The 16570-nt window shown below is 37.3% G+C and overlaps 1 pseudogene; it reads left to right on the top strand.

Moving 5' to 3' along the window:
• The first annotated feature begins 13842 nt into the window (after positions 1–13842).
• On the top strand, positions 13843–14562 carry LOC147366087 (nucleoside diphosphate kinase B pseudogene; annotated as a pseudogene).
• The last annotated feature ends 2008 nt before the right edge of the window (positions 14563–16570 follow it).

The raw sequence follows: 16570 nt of genomic DNA, 5'->3' as shown, positions 1-16570 counted from the left end.
ATGTAGCCATGAAGACCCTGCGCAGCCAAAATAAATAAATACTTTTTAAAAATATAGTTTTAGTTTTTTGAGAAGCCTACATACTGTTTTCCACAATGGCTGTACCAACTTACATTCCCTGCAACAAGGTACAAGGGTTCCCTTCTCTTCACATACTTATAAATATTTGTAATTTGTAGTCTTTTTGATGATAGCCATTCTTATAGGTGTGTGGTGAGATCTCATTTTGGTTTTCATTTGCATCTCCCTGATGATTAGTGCTGTTGAGCATCTTTTTTATTTCCCATGCCTGTTGGTCACCTGCATTTCCTCTTTGGAAACAATGTCAGTTCTTTTCTTTTTTAATGAGGTTTTTTTTTGATGTTGAGTTTTACAAGCTGTTTATATATGTTAGATATTAATGCCTGATTGGTCATGGCATTTGCAAATATTTTCTCCCATTCAGTATGTTGTCTTTTTGTATTGCTGATGGTTTTCTTTGCTGTACAAAAGCTTTTAAATTTAATTAAATCCCATTTATTATTTTTTGGTTTTATTTCCATTATTCTAGGAGATGGATCCAAAAAAAACTGCTGTGATCTATGTCAAAGAGTATTCTGTGCATGTTTTCCTCTGTTTTATAGTATCCAATCTTGCATTTGGGTCTTTAATCCATTTTTGCTTCTTTTCATAGGCTGAAGAAATTGATGTCTATCTTGTACTTATGAAAATAAAGATTTTAAATTGGGAAGTAACATGATCAGATCTCTGTTTTAATTTAATTTAATTTAATTCTATCAGTGTAGAGGATTGATTAGAACAGCTGAGTAAGGAAAGTAGAAACAAATGACCCTAATAAGAAAGTATTGTATTCCTCAGTCATCCATTCTTTATAGAGACCCTGCTATGACTAGAATAGACACTGTGGCTACTACAGAAAACATAGCATTTACATTCCAATGAAGAAACAAATGATAAATTAGTTAAAAAGGTCTAAATGAGTCATTAACGATTTAACACTGTGAAGGAAATAAACAGGGTACAACATCTATAAAGTGAAGGCTCTTTAAATAGGGTGTCAGGAGAGCTGCTCTGAGTAGGTGACACTTAAGCTGACATCTGACAGAGCACAGAACTCCGATGAATGCAAGGTCATTAGGGAGAAGAGAAAATATTTTGGAGATGTTTGAGCAAGTGCATTAAAAAGATTGTTAGCCAACCGGATATGGGGATTTAAGGATTATTCTAAAGTTTCAGGTTGAAGCAACTGGCTATCTGGCAGTGTTAATACTGAGATAGGAAATACAGGAGGACTGTCAGATGTGAGTTAGAACTGTTGAGGTAACTGCTATTGGAGATGCCAGTTGGTTATTTTTAGTTCTTTTATCATATTTCACAGTCCTCCCATGAACAGTTCACATATTCAAGGGAACAGATTTCTCTATGACATTGAGGAATGGGTATAAAGGGAATAAGTAGAAGACATAGCTAGCCTAGAAACAAATATAAGTGTACAAAATAATTAAGAATAAATATTTGCACTAAGTGTTCCACTAGAAAACAGACTCTGAAGGAAACATATTTTTGCTAACATTTTATTGGGAAATACAATCCCAGGGAAGCATGAACACTGGGAAAATGGAATAAAGTAGAGATGTGTGTGTGTGTGTGTGTGTGTGTGTGTGTGTGTGTGTGTGTAACTGTGACAACTCAGTTGTTTCTGACTCTTTGCAATCCCATGGACTATAACCCACCAGGCACCTCTGTCCATGGGGGTTATCTAGGTAAGAATACTGGAGCGGGTTGCCCTTCTCCAGAAGATGCCCTTCTCCAAGGGATCTTCCTAACTCAGGGATCAAAACCTGGTCTCCCACACTGGAGGCAGATTCTTTACCATCTAAACCACCAGTGAAGGCCTAGTAGAGGATGAGATAGGACAAAATAAGGCAGAGTGTTATGGATTGGGATACAGCTTTATGTAAACTGACGCCTGGGTCATGTACGACATCTTTAGAAAGATCACATAAAGCTACTCTGCCTTTATTTTATTTATTTTTTTTGGCTTTTAATTTTATTTTATTTTTAAACTTTACATAATTGTATTAGTTTTGCCAAATATCAAAATGATTCCGCCACAGGTATACATGTGTTCCTTTAAAAGGAGGGAGAAGAGAGAAGAATTTATCCACTCACTCCCATACCCCTTCAAAGTTCCATCTTTTATGAATTAGCCCCTTACACTTCCAAGCTGCACATGTGTGGTGCTTAGTGAAATGGAGAGCTGCAACCCATATCTTGAAAATCAGTGACAACGTGGAACATAGAAACAGGAAGTAAGAGGAAGTTGTATCCAGGTATTAAAGGGAGATCAGGAGCAGCGGGCACAGTAGGAATATCAGTCTAAAGCAGAAGCAGCTGCCACAGCAGCAACCTGGCTCTAGGCCAGTGAGACACAGCAAGTCACTACTGTAAGTAGAAAGCAGGGCAGGTGAGCAGGCCTGGGGTGGTGTATAAACTGAAGTCAAGGCACAGAGGATGGTGAGGGGCAGAAGCGGGGGTAGACAAAGAGGTCTACCCTCTTTGACACATAGGAGGAGATAAGGCCAGATCATTTTAACCTTAAAAACACTGGTTTCACTCTTAGTAAAAAGGGCAGCTATTGGTATACTGCTTTTTGAAAAGATGTCTCTGCTAGGTTGTGTTGAAAATAGCCTCTCAGAAGCAAGTGTATACGTAAGACAATCAGGGAAGCAGAAATCCAGAACTTGTGATGGTGTTTTGAACCAGAGGAGTAGCTTGGTAGAGAGTAGTGACAGGTTTGGACATATTTTAAATGTAGAGCCCACCGGATTTCCTTGCTTCACACTTCTCAAAAACTCAAATTTCCAGTAGATTAAGAAGCTAGTTTTTCAAACTGTTAAAACTAAAATAAAAAAAAAGCATTAGAAGGAAATACAATCAAAAATAGGGAAGATAACTTTTTAAAATTCAAAATTCATAAACAGGTCAACATTAAAATAAATAAAATGAACAGACAAGCAATAGTCAAGTAGAAAATACGTGTGATATATAAGATATTAGAGTTTAGTACTTCAGTTCAGTTCAGTTCAGTCGCTCAGTCGTGTCCGACTCTTTGCGACCCCATGAAACGCAGCACACCAGGCCTCCTGTCCATCACCAACTGCCAGAGTTCACCCAGACTCACGTCCATCGAGTCAGTGATGCCATCCAGCCATCTCATCCTCTGTCGTCCCCTTTTCCTCCTGCCCCCAATCCCTCCCAGCATCAGAGTCTTTTCCAATGAGTCAACTCTTCGCATGAGGTGGCCAAAGTACTGGAGTTTCAGCTTTAGCATCATTCCTTCCAAAGAAATCCCAGGGCTGATCTCCTTCAGAATGGACTGGTTGACTCTCCTGCAGTCCAAGGGACTCTCAAGAGTCTTCTCCAACACCACAGTCAAAAGCATCAATTCTTCGGCGCTCAGCCTTCTTCACAGTCCAACTCTCACATCCATACATGACCACTGGAAAAACCATAGCCTTGACTAGATGAACCTTTGTTGGCAAAGTAATGTCTCTGCTTTTGAATATGCTATCTAGGTTGGTCATAACTTTCCTTCCAAGGAGTAAGCATCTTTTATAGCCTTATAAATTCAACAGGAAAAAGGCAAACAATTCAACAGAAAAGTGGGCAAAATGTACATGAAGAATATTCACATAAAAATGAAACAGTAGCAATATAAATACAAAAAAGCACTCAACCTTGTTGGTTAGCAGGGAAAAAAAAAACAAACAAATTAAAACATGAAATGTAGGTTTTTATCCATCAGGTTGAAAAAAAAGAAACGTTGAAACATTCAGGGATTGGACAAACATGATAATGGGGTGTTCATATACTGTCCAGGGAAGTATATAATTGGCCAATGCATTGAAAAGCACATACTGATAAAATACATTGAAATGTAAAATACCTATCATCTCAACCCAGCAAGTCTACTGAATAGCTATTCTAGAGAAATATTCTCATATCACTAAAAAAGGGTATGCAAGATACTCAGTATATTATTGAAAAATAAGTTTCACAAATTTTCACCAACAAAGACTAGATAAACCTCTGAGGCATACATACCAGCTAAAAGAATAAAGTATATCCATAGGTCCTGACATGGAAAAATATCCAATATATAACTTACCTAAAAAAGGAAATTTCCAAAAAACACATAACATTTGCATGATAAAAGGATGTGATGACTATCTAAGTAGAAATTTTCTGAGTCCACACAGTTGTGAGGTTAGATAGGGAAAAATAAAGTAATTATTAATTATGGTATTAAAATAGCCTATTTGAATAGCTTAATTATTCGTTCCTAAGCCTAAGTGAGGAGAAGGCAATGGCACCCCACTCCAGTACTCTTGCCTGGAAAATCCCAGGGACAGAGGAGCCTGGTAGGCTGCAGTCCATGGGGTCGCTGGGAGTCGGACACGACTGAGCGACTTCACTTTCACTTTTCACTTTCATGCATTGGAGAAGGAAATAGCAACCCACTCCAGTGTTCTTGCCTGGAGAATCCCAGGGACGGGGGAGCCTGGTGGGCTGCAGTCTATGGGGTCGCACAGAGTCGGACACAACTGGAGGGACTTAGCAGCAAGCCTAAGTGAATTATATATTCCTACATGTCATACTGCATTATTTGTCAGTCTCTTATTATCAGATATTACTTCAAATAATACAATAAAAATACAGTGCAAGTCAATTATAATGTAAAAATTAAAATCATACAAAAAACATAGAATGCCATGAAATCAATAAAAGTGACTTTGAGAACTACACAAGTCACAGAGCAGACCATTTCATCAGTCCAGTTAGCAATTAAAGAAAAGAAAATGAAGCATGGGAACAAGAAAAATGCTTTAAACAACATTGTTTTAAAATCAAAATGTTTAGCAAACAGAGCTTGCATATTTTAGCAAAAACTACCTGCTTTAGAACCCTGTTGCAAAAGTCAGACATGGAGCAAATTACTTCATATTGTGTTTTTATATAATTTTGTCAGAAAAAAATTATAGCAAAACACTCTAGATACATACCTTGGGAATGCCAAGAAATAAACCAATTAAAATGATATCCCTGCCAATATAGAGGAACTGTGGCTCCCGAGGCATGCCAGATACAGAGAAACTGAAGATGTAATCGACCAGATTTTGGAAATAACTACAACAGGAGGTCTGAAAAACAAAAAGGTCATTTTCATCTCATCAGTCTTAGATGAAGAGATCAAGCCCTGAGCCTTTGGAGTGGGACCACTGACTCCAAGACCATAGACTACCAGAGAACTAACCATAGGGAGTATCAAATAGTGAGAACTCACACAAAAGAAACCACTTGAACACAAGACCTGGCATCACCCAACCACCAGTAGCACCCTGTGCAGGATGCCTCATTTAAACAACAAACAAAATGAAAATACAAACCCAATCATCAGCAGGATTACCACCTCACTCAGCCTTGCCCATCAGAGCAGGGAATAAAACAACTCAGCTCAAATCTCACCCTATATGAAGCTTACACAAACCACTGAACCAACCTTACGAGAGCAGAAACCAAAAGAAAGAGAGAATACAAACTTGAAGCCTGGGAAAAGAAGATCTCAAATACAATAAGTTTTTTTTTAAAAAATGAAAAGGCAGAGAAATACTACACAAATGAAGGGACAAACTAGAAACACAGAAGTCCAAATAAGAAGAGGAAATAGGCAAACTACCTGAAAAGTAATTCAGAATAATGATAGTAAAGATGATCAAAAACCTTGAAAACAAAATGGAGAAAATATAATAATCAATTAACAAAGATCTAGAAGAATTAAAGAATAAACATACAGAGATAAACAACACAATTACTGAAATTAAAATACTCTAGAAGGAATCAATAGTAGGATATCTGAAACATAAGAATGAATCAGTGAGCTGAAAGATAAAATGGTGGAAATAACTTCTGAAGAGCCGAATAAAGTAAAAAGAATGAAAATAACTGAGGACAGTCTCAGAGACCTCTGGGACCATATCAAATGTACCAACATTCAAATTATAGGGGTCCCAGAAGAAGAAGATAAAAAGGAAGGATATGAGATAATTTTAGAAGAGATTATAGTTGAAAATTTCCCCAACATGGAAAAGGAAATGGTCAATCAGGTCCAAGAGGCACAAAGAGTCCCATACAGTATAAACCTAAGGAGAAACACGCCAAGACACATACTAATCAAACTGACAAAGACTAAACACAAAGAATAAATATTAAAAGCAGCAAGGGAAAAGAAACAAGTAAAATACAAGGGAAAACCCCTTTCGTTTAACAGCTGATCTTTCAGCAGAGACTCTGAAGGTCAGAAGGGAAAGGCAAGATATATTTAAAGTACTGAAAGGGAAAAATCTACAACCAAAATTATTGTACTCAGAAAGGATCTCATTCAAAATTGATGGAGAAATAAAAAGCTTTTCAGACAAGCAAAAGTTAAGCGAATTCAGTACCATCAAACCAGCTATACTAAAGGGACTTATATGGTCAAGAAATACAAGAGAAGAAAAAAAGATCTACAAAATCAACCCCAAACAATTAAGAAAATGGCAATAGGAACATATATATCAATAAATATTTTAACCGTAAATGGATTAAATGCTCCAACTGAAAGACAGACTGACTGAATGGATACAAAAACAAGACCCATATATATGCTGTCTACAAGAAACCCACTTCAGACCTAAAGACGAATATAAACTGAAAGTGAGAGGATGGAAAAATATATTCCGTGCAAATGGGAAGGAAAAGAAAGCTGGAGTAGCAATCCTCATATCAGACACAATAGACCTTAAAGAATATTACAAGAGATAAGAAAGGACACTACATAATTATCAAGGGATCAATCCAAGAGGAAGACATAACAATTGTAAATATCTTGGCACCCAACATAGGAGCACCTCAATACAGAAGACAAACACTATTAGACATAAAAGGAGAAATTGACAATAACACAATAATAATAGAAGACTTTAACACCCCACTCACACCAATGGACAGATCATCAAAAGAGGAAATTAATAAGGAAACACAAGTCTTAAATGATACATTAGATGAGATGGATCTCAGTGATATCTTCAGGACATTCCATCCAAATGCAGGAGAATACATATTCTTCTCAAGTGCACATGGAACGTTCTCCAGGATAGACCACATCTTGGGTCACAAACCAAACCTCAGTAAATTTAAGAAAATTGAAATTGTATCAAGCATCTTCTCTGACCACAATGCTATGAGACTAGATATCAATTACAAAAAAAAAAAATGTAAAAAACACAAACACATGGAGATTAAACAATACATTTCTAAATAAACAACAAGTTATTGAAGAAATCAAAAGAGAAATTAAAAAATTTCTAGAAACAAATGACAATTGAAAACACAACAACTCAAAATCTATGGGATGTGGCAAAAGCAGTTCTAAAAGGGAAGTTTGTAGGAATACAACCCTACCTCAAGAAACAAGAAAAACATTGAATAGACAACCTAACTTTACAGCTAAAACAACTGGAAAAAGAAGAACAAAAACACCCCAAAATTAGTAGAAGGAAATAAATCATAAAGATGAGAGCAGAAATAAATGAAAAGAAATGAAATAAGCAGTAGTAAAGATTAATAAAACTAAAAGCTGGTTCTTTGAAAAGATAAACAAAATTGACAAACCTTTAGCCAGACTCACCAAGAAAAAAAGAAGAATCAAATCAACAAAATTAGAAATGAAGAAGGAGAGGTTAAAACAGACAATGCAGAAATACAAAGGATTAAAAGAGTCTATTATGAACAACTATATGGCAATAACATGGATAACATGAAAGAAATGGACAGATTCTTAGAAAAGTTCAATCTTCCAAGACTGAACCAGGAAGAAATAGAAATTATGAATAACTCAATTACAAGCACTGAAATTGAAGCCGTGATCAAAAATCCCTCAAAAAACAAAAGCCCAGGACCAGATAGCTTCACAGAATTCTATCAAGCATTTAGAGAAGAGCTAATGCCTATCCTTCTAAAACTTTTTCAAAAATTTGCAGAGGAAGGAACACTTCCAAACTCATTCTATGAGCCCACCATCACCCTGGTACCCAAACCAGACAAAGATAACCCAAAAAGAAAACTACAGGCCAGTTATCACTGATGAACATACATGCAAAAATCCTCAACAAAATTTTAGGAAACAGAGTTCAGCAACTCATCAAAAACTCATACACCATGATCAAGTTGAGTTTATTTCAGGGATGCAAGGATTCTTCAATATTTTCAAATCAATCAGTGTGATACACCATATTAATAAGTTGAAAGATAAAAACCATATGATAACCTCAATAGATGCAGAAAAAGCCTTTGACAAAATTCAGCACCCATTTATGAATAAAACTCTTTAAAAAATTGGCATAGAAGGAACTTACTTCAACATAGTAAAAACCGTATAGGATAAGCCTACAGCAAACATTATTCACAATGGTGAAAAACTGAAAGCATTTCCCCTAAGATCAGGAATAAGACAAAGGTGTCCACTTTCCCACCTATTATTCAACACAGTCCTGGAAGTCCTAGCTACAGCAGTCAGAAAAGAAAAAGAAATAAAAGGAATCCAGATTGGAAAAGAAGTAAAACTCTCACTGTTTGCAGATGACATGATACTGTACATAGAAAACCCCAAAGATAGTATCATAAAATTACTAGAGCTAACCAGTGAATTTAGCAAAGTTGCAAGATACAATATCAATACACAGAAATCACTTGCATTTCTATATACTAACAATGAAAAATCAGAAAGAGAAATGAAGCAATCAATCCCATTCACCATTGCAACAAAAAGAATTAAATATCTCGGAATAAACTTACCTAAGGACTGGAAAAGGTCAGTTTTCATTCCAATCCCAAAGAAAGGCAATGCCAAAGAATGCTCAAACTACTGCACAATTGCACTCATCTCATCTCACACGCTAGTAAAGTAATGCTCAAAATTCTCCAAGCCAGGCTTCAGCAATACATGAACTGTGAACTTCCAGATGTTCAAGCTGGTTTTAGAAAAGGCGGAGGAACCAGAGATCAAATTGCCAACATCTGCTGGATCATTGAAAAAGTGAGAGAGTTCCAGAAAAACATCTATTTCTGCTTTATTGACTATGCCAAAGCCTTTGACTGTGTGAATCACAATAAACTGGAAAATTCTGAAAGAGATGGGAATACCAGACCACCTGACCTGCCTCTTGAGAAATCTGTATGCAGGTTAGGAAGCAACAGTTAGAACTGGACATGGAACAACAGACTGGTTCCAAATAGGAAAAGGAGTACGTCAAGGCTGTATATTATCACCCTGCTTATTTAACTTACATGCAGAGTACATCTTGAGAAACGCTGGGCTGGAAGAAGCACAAGCTGGAATCAAGAGTGCCAGGAGAAATATCCATAACCTCAGATATGCAGATGACAACACCCTTATGGCAGAAAGTGAAGACGAACTAAAAAGCCTCTTATGAAAGTGAAAGAGGAGAGTGAAAAAGTTGGCTTAAAGCTCAACATTCAGAAAACTAAGATCATGGCATTTGGCCCCATCACTTCATGGGAAATAGATGGTGAAACAGTGGAAACAGTGTCAGACTTTATTTTTGGGGGCTCCAAAATCACTGCAGATGGTGACTGCAGCCATGAAATTAAAAGATGCTTACTCCTTGTGGCTTCCCTGGTGGCTCAGAGGTTAAAGCCTCTGTTTCCAATGCAGGAGACCTGGGTTCGATCCTTGGGTTGGGAAGATCCCCTGGAGAAGGAAATGGCAATCCACTCCAGTATTCTTGTCTGGAGAATCACATGGACAGAGGAGCCTGGTGGACTACAGTCTACAGGGTCGCAAAGAGTAGGACACCACTGAGCGACCTCACTTCACTACTCCTTGGAAGGAAAGTTATGACCAACCTAGATAGCATATCAAAAGCAGAGACATTAATTTGCCAACAAAGGTCCGTCTAGTCAAGGCTGTGGTTTTTCCATTGGTCATGTATGGATGTGAGAGATGGACTGTGAAGAAAGCTGAGCACCAAAGAATTGATGCTTTTGAACTGCGGTGTTGGAGAAGACTCTTGAGAGTCCTTTGGACTGAAAGGAGATCCAACCAGTCCATTCTAAAGGAGATCAGTCCTGGGTGTTCATTGGAAGGACTGATGCTGAAGCTGAAACTCCAGTACTTTGGCCACCTCATGCGAAGAGTTGACTCATTGGAAAAGACTCTGATGCTGGGAGGGATTGGGGGTAGGAGGAGAAGGGGACAACAGAGGATGAGATGGTTGGATGGCATCACCGACTCGATGGACATGAGTTTGAGTGGACTCTGGGAGTTGGTGATGGACAGGGAGGCCTGGAGTGCTGTGATTCATGGGGTCGCAAAGAGTCTGACATGACTGAGTGACTGAACTGAACTGAACTGAAGGAGACAAAAGAACTGTACAGAACTGTACAGAAAATTACAAGACATTGATGAAAGAAATAAAAGATGACATAAACAGATGGAGAGATATTCCATGTTCCTGGGTAGGAAGAATCAATATCATGAAAATGACTATACTAACAAATGTAATCTACAGATTCAATGTGATCCCTATCAAATTATTAGTGACATTTTTCACAGAACTAGAACAAAAAGTTTCACAGTTTATATGGAAAGACAAAAGATCCCAAATAGCCAAAGCAGTCTTGAGAAAGAAGAATGGAGCTGGAGGAATCAACCTTCCTGACTTCAGATTATACTACAAAGCTACAGTCATCAAGACAATATGGCACTGGCACAAAAACAGAAATATAGACCAATGAAACAAGATAGAAAGCCCAGAAATAAACCCATGCACTTGTGGATACCTTATTTTTGACAAAGGAGGCAAGAATATACAATGGGGCAAAGACAGCTTCTTCAATAAATGGTTCTGGGAAAACTGGACAGCTACATGTAAAAGAATGAAATTAGAACACTTCCTAACACCATACACAAAGGTAAACTCAAAATGGATTGAAGACCTAAATGTAAGACCAGAAAGTATAAAACTCTTAGAGGAAAACATAGGCAGAATCCTCGATGACATAAATCAAAGCAGGATCCTCAATGACCCACCTCCTAGAGTAATGGAAATAAAAACAAGTAAACAAGTGGGACCCGATTAAACTTAAAAGCTTTTGCACAGCACAGGAAACTATAAGCAAGGTGAAAAGACAACCCTCAGAATAGGAGAAAATAATAGCAAGTGAAACAAATGACAAAGGATTCATTTCCAAAATACACAAGCAGCTCATATAACTCAATACTAGAAAAACAAACAACCCAATCAAAAAGTGGGGAAAAGGCCTATACAGACATTTCCCCAAAGAAGATATACAGATGGCTAACAAACACATGAAAAGATGCTCAACATCACTCATTATTAGAGAAATGCAAATCAAAACTACAATGAAATATCTCCTCACACCAGTCAGAATGGTCATCATCAAAAAGTCTACAAACAATAAATGCTGGAGATGGTGTGGAGAAAAGGCAATACTCTTGCACCGTTGACAGGAATGTAAATTCATACAGGCACTATAGAAGATGGTATGGATAGTTGTTAAAAAACTAGGAATAAAACCACCATATGACCCAGCAACCCCACTCCTAGGCATATACCCTGAGGAAACCAAATTGAAAAAGACACACATATCCCATTGTTCACTGCAGCACTATTTACAATAGCTAGAACATGGAAGCAACCTAGATGTCCATCGACAGATGAATGGATAAAGAAGTTGTGGTACATATACACAATGGAATATTACTCAACCATAAAAAGGAACACATTTGAGTCAGTTCTAATGAAGTGGATGAATCTAGAGCTTATTATAAAGAGTGAAGGAACTCAGAAAGAGAAAGAGAAATATCGTATTCTAACACATATATACAGAATCTAGAAAAATGGTACTGAAGAATTTATTTACAGGGCAGCAATGGTGAAAATGGAGAAGGAAATGGCAACCCACTCCAGTGTTCTTGCCTGGAGAATCCCAGGGACAGGGAAGCCTGGTGGGCTGCCATCTATGGGGTTGCACAGAGTCGGACATGACTGAAGTGACTTAGCACAGTGGTGAAAAAGACATAGAGAATAGACTTACAGACATAGGGAGAGAGGAGGAGAGGGTAAGATGTATGGAAAGAGTAACATGGAAACTTACATTACTATACGTAAAATAGATAGCCAATGGAAATTTTCTGTATGGTTTAGGAAACTCAAAAAGGGGCTCTGTATCAATCTAGAGGGGTGGAATGGGGAAGGAGTTGGGAGGGAGCTTCAAAAGGGAGGGGATATTTGTATCAGATCAGATCAGATCAGATCAGTCGCTCAGTCGTGTCCGACTCTTTGCGACCCCATGAATCGCAGCACGCCAGGCCTCCCTGTCCATCACCAACTCCCGGAGTTCACTCAAACTCACGTCCATCGAGTCAGTGATGCCATCCAGCCATCTCATCCTCTGTTGTCCCTTTCTCCTCCTGCCCCCAATCCCTCCCAGCATCAGAGTCTTTTCCAATGAGTCAACTCTTCGCATGAGGTGGCCAAAGTACTGGAGTTTCAGCTTTAGCATCATTCTTTCCAAAGAAATCCCAGGGCTGATCTCCTTCAGAATGGACTGGTTGGATCTCCTTGCAGTCCAAGGGACTCTCAAGAGTCTTCTCCAACACCACAGTTCAAAAGCATCAATTCTTTGGCACTCAGCCTTCTTCACAGTCCAACTCTCACATCCATACATGACCACTGGAAAAACCGTAGCCTTGACTAGATGGACCTTTGTTGGCAAAGTAATGTCTCTGCTTTTGAATATGCTATCTAGGTTGGTCATAACTTTCCTTCCAAGGAGTAAGCGTCTTTTAATTTCATGGCTGCAGTCACCATCTGCAGTGATTTTGGAGCCCAGAAAAATAAAGTCTGACACTGTTTCCACTGTTTCCCCATCTATTTCCCATGAAGTGATGGGACCGGACGCCATGATCTTCGTTTTCTGAATGTTGAGCTTTAAGCCAAATTTCTCACTCTCCACTTTCACTTTCAAGAGGCTTTTTAGTTCCTCTTCACTTTCTGCCATAAGAGTGGTGTCATCTGCATATCTGAGGTTATTGATATTTCTCCCGGCAATCTTGATTCCAGCTTATGCTTCTTCCAGTCCAGTGTTAAACTATGGCTTATTCATTTTGAGGTTTGACAGAAAACAACAAAATTCTGTAAAGTGATTATACTTCAATTAAAAAATAAATTAATTTAAAAAACAAAATAAAATTAATGATCCAAAAAAATTATATCCCTTATTTTAATAAAATTAATAAAAATATTTATTCTTTAATTTTTATCTTATTTTCAAGATAAAATGCAAATAAAACTTTTCCCCTCCATTTACAATGAAATGTCCTTTTTCTTTAAAGAATTTATATTGAATGATATCTTGTACAAATTGTATTCAATCAATAGATAACATGTCCCAAATATCTTGGTGCTGCTTTAAACTTTGATAACTTCAGATGCATAAACTTTACAAACTTACCCCAAAAAACTCATTTGAAAGTTTATTTATTTACATTTCCTATATATGCATTTAATTTTGCAGAAGGCAAGTCAGAGTGATGAGATATGGAGGGTGGGGAGTGACGGGGAATGAGAATTTTGATCATATATCACGGGTGATCAGATAGCATGGGTAGGGGAAATGTTTCTAAACTGACTCAGGAAGATTATTGCTAAAACTTGACTCTAAAAGGATGGTGACTAAAGCCCAAGGTTGAGGCACAGTCCAGAAAAGACCTCAGAAACACCTGACTACAGTTTGGTCAAGGAGAGTGTCTTTGTCACTCTGAAGTTTTTTAGGGGAAAAAAGAAACGTTTACAATTAGTCAAACAAAATTTTAATTTAAACATACAGAGTTTCCAGGTTCAGCTCTGGCACAGCAGAACAGGAGTCATCCACATCCCTCTAGCTTCCTGGAACTTAGCTGACATCCAGAGCACCTTCATTGCCATCAGATGACGTGCACTGAGGCCTCATGGGCAAGATCATCAAGGCCTTTGAGCAAGAAGGATTCTGTATTGTGGCCATGATGTTCTTTCAGGTCTCTGATGAACACTTTGAGCAGCAATATGTTGCTCTGAAAGACTGCTCATTCTTCCCAGGGCTAGAGAAGTGCATGGACTCAAGATCAGTTGTGGCCATGGTCTGGAAGGGCCTGGATATGGTTAAGTCAGGGAAGGCTGATGTTTGGGGAGACAACCTGGCAGACTCTAAGTTGGGCACCATTCTCAGGACCTCTGCACTCAAGTTGGCAGGAACATCATTTGTGGTAGTAATTCAGTAGAAAGTCCTGAAAAAGAAACCAGCCTACGGTTTAAGCTGGAAGAATTGGTTGATGACATGTCTTGTGCTTATGACTGGATCCATGAAAAAGAAGTGGACAAAGCAGCAGCCTCCTGGGCACCACTTGATGTGTCCCTGGATACAGCTCTTCTTACTTAGATGCAGTAGGATTGATCATTCTTCTTTAAAGCTAGTTTACCAATAAAACCTTTGGAAACTGGAGGGAAAAAAAAGAACTATGGAACACTTTAGCAATAGGGAAACAGATCAATTTAAGTTTATTTTCAGATTTATAAATATACATGAACAGACAAAGAAAGGATAGCACCCAGAACTGATTATCAGTTGAGAAAAAGAAATTAAATTAGGTTATGACTGCATAGCTTACATAAAAATAAATACCATAGGAATTCAAATTACAACAAAACAAAATCACTTAAAAAGTATAAATGAAAATATCAGAGATTATGTAGATAATACGGGGCTTGAAAGTTCTTTCTAAACAAATCACAAAGCTCAGAACCACAAGAGAAAAATTACTTGAACTCATAAAAATGTAAGAAGCCACATGCAAAGTTAAACTATAGGTCAAAGACTGTGAGAAATTGTTTTCAAATCATTCATGGATACATGGCTTATGTATATTTTTTTAAGTTTCTATGAACCACTGACAAGAAAGTAAACAATCCAATATAAAAGTAGGCAAAGAACATCAACAAATAACTCATAAGAAGATTCAGTTTTTTAAAGATATAAAAATTGTTCAACCAGTTATCTCAGAAATCTAAATGAAAACAGTAAAATATTTTTCCACTCTAAGTCAAATAAATTGATCACAAAATTTAAAGGTTAATTCAATTTAGTGCTGGTAAAAATAATAATAGCATAACAGACTTTCTCATATTCTTTGTTCATGAATCTTATTATTCTTTTGAGGAACAGTTTGACAGGATCCACACATGTGAAACATACATTGCCTTTGGCCCAATTATTCCACTTGCAGAAATGTATGTTTCACAAACAGTCTGTTTTACCTCAGCCCTTGTTTCTCTAATGTGAATTACTCATATTTGATTCATAAGGGAGAAGATGCAAAACACAGAAGCTGTGTAGATTTATACATTATTTTTCCAGGCAAAGGAAGCAGAAAAAGCAAGAGAAAAATACAACCTTCAGCAGAAAAGGGAAAAGCCCTTAGCTGGGCTGATACAGTAGTACCAGGACTCCAATCAGCTTTATTTTAGAAAATAAAGTAAGTGCCTGAGCCCAGGCCTCCCCCTGATGGCTCACCCTCCGCCTCATGTCGCTTTCATCTTTGGCAATTTATATTGCTGCCTTCGTGGCATACACCCAGTTTACAGCTCCAGTTAATCTGTATGCTTTCAGCACCACCAGCCCTACACTTATCGATATTGTTATTTAGTGATTTTGCACATTTTTAATCTCCACTGTGCAGCCACCAGGCACAAAAAGCTCTCTTGCCCAGACTATCCACATGATCTCCCTAAGTATCAATTTGGTTTTGTGGTGCTCTAGTTTCAAATGTGCAGAGGTACTGAATAGTCTGCCACAACTCTATGTTATGTTCTGGTATTTTAATTGCACTGTTTTGAAGAACATGTGGTTTTTTAGGTTCTCATACATAGCATTAAGAAGAAAGCCTATTCTTGCACAAGTGAGCAGGAGTGATTGCAATGGTACATAATTGGAAACCTAGTCTATCCCTTTGGGAATGGTTAGATAAATTATGATCTGTCTTTTCTATAGAATCCCATATCATTATCAAAATGAGGCATGGAAATTTCACCAAGATATATCGTTTACAATGTCTCTAAGCAATATGTATTTTTACATTAAAATCAGGAATATAAAACTCTATCTACAAGTACCAGATTATTCTCAATGGTTATATATAAGGATGCAAATTTTATTAGTGAAGAGTTTTCAAGTTTTAGTAAATATATTTTTATATGATTTAAAGCTTTTTTAAAACAATATGCATATATTCATGGATAATTTTGTAGTGATCTTAAATAACCTACTTTAAATTCAAATACTAAAAGTCTACAAGAAAATTTTTAGCTCTTAGGAGAGAAAAGGATAGAAATGAACAAAAGATGAAAAAGGACAAATAACCTTTCTTAATAAATTTCATGTTTATCTCAAA

This window comes from Bos grunniens, chromosome 9, assembly GCF_055505025.1.
Source record: "Bos grunniens cultivar Pamir isolate PY7600 chromosome 9, Bosgru_T2T1.0, whole genome shotgun sequence".
In the NCBI taxonomy this organism is placed as follows: Eukaryota; Metazoa; Chordata; class Mammalia; order Artiodactyla; family Bovidae; genus Bos; species Bos grunniens.
The sequence above is the reverse complement of the archived record's forward strand: the minus strand, read 5'-3'. Positions and strand labels throughout refer to the sequence as shown.